The sequence below is a fragment of the Danio rerio genome, chromosome 13 (genome assembly GCF_049306965.1).
Source record: "Danio rerio strain Tuebingen ecotype United States chromosome 13, GRCz12tu, whole genome shotgun sequence".
In the NCBI taxonomy this organism is placed as follows: domain Eukaryota; kingdom Metazoa; phylum Chordata; class Actinopteri; order Cypriniformes; family Danionidae; genus Danio; species Danio rerio.
In genome coordinates, this window is record NC_133188.1 from 43,098,383 (window position 1) to 43,102,999 (window position 4,617).

The 4,617-nt window shown below is 30.7% G+C and overlaps 1 long non-coding RNA gene across 4 annotated transcripts; it reads left to right on the plus strand.

Annotated features, from left to right (window-relative positions):
• Positions 1-568: 568 nt before the first annotated feature.
• LOC137487432 (uncharacterized) lies at positions 569-4,357 on the plus strand. Of its 4 annotated transcripts, none has more exons than XR_012388856.1 (7): positions 578-665; positions 970-1,041; positions 1,511-1,570; positions 1,674-1,756; positions 2,386-2,500; positions 2,765-2,876; positions 4,128-4,357. It is a non-coding gene; the product is annotated as an uncharacterized lncRNA (long non-coding RNA). The 4 variants fall into 4 exon arrangements; XR_012388855.1 differs by having other exon boundaries at positions 970-1,031; XR_011006015.2 differs by lacking the exon at positions 1,674-1,756 and having other exon boundaries at positions 569-665; positions 970-1,031.
• The last annotated feature ends 260 nt before the right edge of the window (positions 4,358-4,617 follow it).

The following is a 4,617-nucleotide window of genomic DNA, read 5'->3' on the forward strand; positions in this document are numbered from 1 at the left end:
GTCAGAATCTCCGCTATCGGCAAAGCACGCTTACAATTTACACATGATATCTATAAATAAACCACAGATTTAAGTTTGTAAGAACTACATTCTCGCATGAAACACTGTTAAAATTTCATTTCGTGACATATTAAACGCAATATTTATAATATTAGCTGGGCTTTCTCATCCGCCATTACCATTTGCTTGTTGATGTGAAATGAATTCTGGGAGAAAAAAAAATTAATTCTCAAAACACTTCAAACGAACTTTATTCGTATTGTCAAGGTCAGATATATGTAATAATTTCGCTGGTAAAGTGAATATAAAACAATGTTACTATATTGTAATCAATATCACGTTTGCACTGGTTCGGTTCAGCACTCGAGCGACTCTGAATCGTATTGAACCGTTTGCTCGGGAATTATTTGATTACACGTGTTCACAAGCACATTCAGCAATATGCAATTAGTGTATAATTAGTGTATAAATGCTTGTGGCCAAGCAGTATAACGAAATGGTAATGAATCATATACAAAAAGGAATCTGTTTTAGGCGGATTCGATTCTTTACTGTTCAATAAGGAGCCGATTCATAGAACCGAACGGACACGACTCGACCTGCAGGCAACGGCTGTCCTAATTTGAAATTCACCTGTCGTCTTTCATCCAGCGAATTCATCCTCGGTAAGTGTTTTAAAGTCAAATTTTGTCCGTTAAAGGATTGTTTTATAAGTATTTCTGTGTATTGTGTGTTATTTAAAAGAATTAACCAAGTGACATTAGTTGTAGGTTCTTATGTTATGTCACGCTATCCGTTAACAAACGGTATTTTAAACAAGAAATAACAGACGCCAGGCGGTCATTGTAGTGTTTGCAAGGTATTAGATACAGTGAGTTTATCTTGAGTGAGTTTTTGACCATACGTTAAGTTACCTGAAAAACATAACTTCAACTTATTGTAACTGCATTAATGAAGTCTCTATTTCAGCACAACACTGAGATGAAGGCGAAGTCACCATGAAAAGTTAAACGTTTAACGTTACCGTTAAGGTAAGCTCTGGTCTTCACATAACGTTAGTCATTATGACTAAGCTATCATTATGATAAAATTTTTCAACTGTAAGTTAGTTATTTAAACTAAACTCATAATGAAATGAGTCTTAACTGTTTTATTAAATGGAGCTGAAAATTAAATGCAGTTGAATTATTTTAAGCTAACGTTAATATTAACAAAATACATATTAATTGTCTATTTCTCAATAATGTTAATGAGCTTGATGTATAGTGTGTCATTAATTGTACATTTAATTTTTGGTGTTCAGGTGTACCTGAGGTGAGTGTACGTTCTGAGTACACAGATATAAGCCAAAGTCATATCCATCCTAATCTAAGAGAAATTGATGGGGTCAGGGAATGATTTGTGTACAAATGTATTTTAACCCCATACAGATTGGTATGGTTGTACCATAGATTTAGATTAATTAATGTTAAGTCTTATTTTACTCTTATTATATTTATCTGTTTTTCAGCTACAGTAATTGATGTTGAAAAACTGATGCTACCAATCACTCCTCACTTGATTATTCAAGGTAATGTTGATGTTTTCCTCATTTTGATTAGATTTTTAAATGTCAAGTTGTTCACAGATTTGTTGTGAGGAGTTTCATGTACAACCTCTTTTTCTTCTTCCAGCAGTTCCTAAGAAAACTTTAAGAAAAAAAAAACATCTGGTGTTAAAACAGCCACGGCTATGCTATTTGCCTACCAAGTGCTGAGTAAATATTAGACAAACATTTTTTTCTATAACTGTTGTCTTTGTGTTTATTAGCAATTTTACTGGGCATATGTGTTTGTTTGTTTTTTTCAAACAGCCTGAAAACTGTAAGTTTAGTTCAATATGTTATTTTATGCTATTCATTTTTGTGTTAACATGGATTGCATGTTGAAGCTATCGTTTTATAGTGGGAAAATGTAAAAGAGAATCACTGAATACAATGGCATAATGATTCTGCTTGTTCAAAGAAGGTACTTGATTTAGTTTTCCTCAAGCGACACATCAGTTTTTATGACTATTGCTTGACACTTGAATTGAAGGGACAGTTCACCCCAAAATGAAAATAATAGCATCTTTGGCATCCTCCACTTGTTTCAAAATAGTTATATATTTAATTTGTTCCGTTGAACACAAACTCGTATTTTTTAAAGAAATTTGGTTCAAATATGGATGTCAATAGTTACTGGTTACTAACATTCTTCAAAATATCTGCTTCAGTGTTTAACAGAAATTCAAACTAGTTTAAAACACGTGGAGTAAATAGTGGCAAAATAGTAAACTATTCCTTTAAAAATTTTATTTTGAGACTTATTTATATGTGTCTTGTCTTTTGTCATATTGTCCTTCTAGCCCAGATTGTGATGGACCTGGAATGCGACACCAGTTACTCTTAAGACAAGAACCGAATAAAGCACAGATGTGGAGGTATTTGCAGCCAAACTAACTGGAGGGAAGGAACCTTTAGGTAAAAACACCTGCTTTATTTAGATCTGAATTATTTTATTTGACATAGAGATTTATTGTTTTAATTCTAATTTAAAGCAAACAAGGTTGAGCACCCCTGGTCTAAAAGCTCAAAAATGCTGTTTCCGTGATAAGGTTAAATGTAGTTTAGAAATAGATTCATTAGGATCAATGCTTAAAGTAAACATTTTCTTCTCTCTGTAGACCAAACATGTTTACTATCCCTCATATTTTAATAAATTGTTTCTGTTTTTGTTTCTTACAGTGTGGGTGAACATACTACCTGGATGTCCAACAAAGGCTGCACAAGAGCTCATTTGATAGCACACATTCTGTCCTGTCTACATCTCTGATGACCTGGAAGTGCTTCCACATCAGTGAGTAATACATATTTATATTGTCATGCATACAGGATTTCTGTAAGCTTAGCTTTAATGTTAGTTTCTAATCAGCAGTGACTGTTTTAAAAAATTAAGTATTTAAATTATTCTCAACGTTTTACTGATGCTGTGCACAGTAACGTTATGATGATTTAGTTTGAGGAAATGTCACTAGAGGGTTTGTATAAAAAATAAATAAATTAATTAATTGTATGAAATGACTCGATAAAATGTTTATTTGTCTCGCTGACATGCCATCACTGCTGCATATTAAAATACAGTAATACGAATTGACCGCAGAATATTACCACAAACATTTCATTAAGTAGGCTAGACTGCTCTTTAGTTCTCTACTCAACTTTAACACATTTCCTCGTGTCGCTGAGCCTCTCTGCAGATTTTGCCAAAAATGAATGCTTAGTGATTACTTTGTTTTATGCAAACCAAATATCAGTAACTCATCATTAGCATTATTTTAAAAAATCACCCACGGCTTTCATGTTCTCTAACGCAATCTTATCTGTAAGTTAGAAGTGGATTTATATGTGTTAAAAGCCTAAAAGTATTTAATTAACATTAGTCACGTTAAATTAGATTATTTTTATTTATTTAATTTTAAATATGTAGCCTCTTAAAGTGAGAATGAACTGTGTTCACCCCTCTTAAATTCGTGGAAGCACTAGTAGTGTGATCATGGAATCAGATATTCGAGCTATACAGAGTCGGACATTAAGTTAAGATGAGACTTTATTTTTTACACACCTGTGTGGACACCTGAATAGCAATCTTTAAGAACAATGCCCGCTGATCTTTTCCCCATTAACGTTAGTGTAATTGTGAATTGACAACAAACTGTATTTCACCAACAAAAACAATTAAAAAAAACTGTTATATATATTTTAACTGTTATATATATATATATATATATATATATATATATATATATATATATATATATATATATATATATATGTATATATATATATATGTATGTATATATATATATATATATATATATATATATATATATATATATATATATGTGTGTGTGTATATATATATATATATATATATATATATATATATATATATATATATATATATATACAGTTATAATATATATAAAATAAGTTATATATATATGTATAAAAAAACAACAGTGCAGTGTTTCGTTTCTGAATGAATTAAATGGTTTGAGGGATGATTAGTTTTTACTTCAGTGATTGATTTTGCCTGTCATTTTTGCAGGATCATCAGAAGTGCTGCTGCCCTTTTTCACTGTCCCTTTCCACATCATTTGGCCTTCATCATTTCCTGTCTTGTAGCAGTATTTTCACCTGTTTTTAAAATTGTAATAATTTTTGATGCATTAATTGTTGACTGGTTTTAATGATCAATTGTTTATTAGTGTTCTGTTGCTTTGTTATATTGAATTATTGCTACTGTTTTAGCATGGTTTACACAATAAACCTTTATTGTGAAGTTAAAGTTTCAGTTTCTTTATTTTTCTTGTATTTCTTGAACTGTTAAAATAACACTTGTGCAATTTTTGAACATTTTTACCCATTATAAAGTAGCACTATTAAATAAAATAACATTTAATAACTGTAAAATACTATACAGTAATAATAAAAGTAACGTTAAAATACCGTAGTTCTTCATGGTAAAAATGTACAATAAAATACTGTTTTCAGTTTTGCAGTATGTGTATCACTACTGTAATTGGTGTTACAGTAAA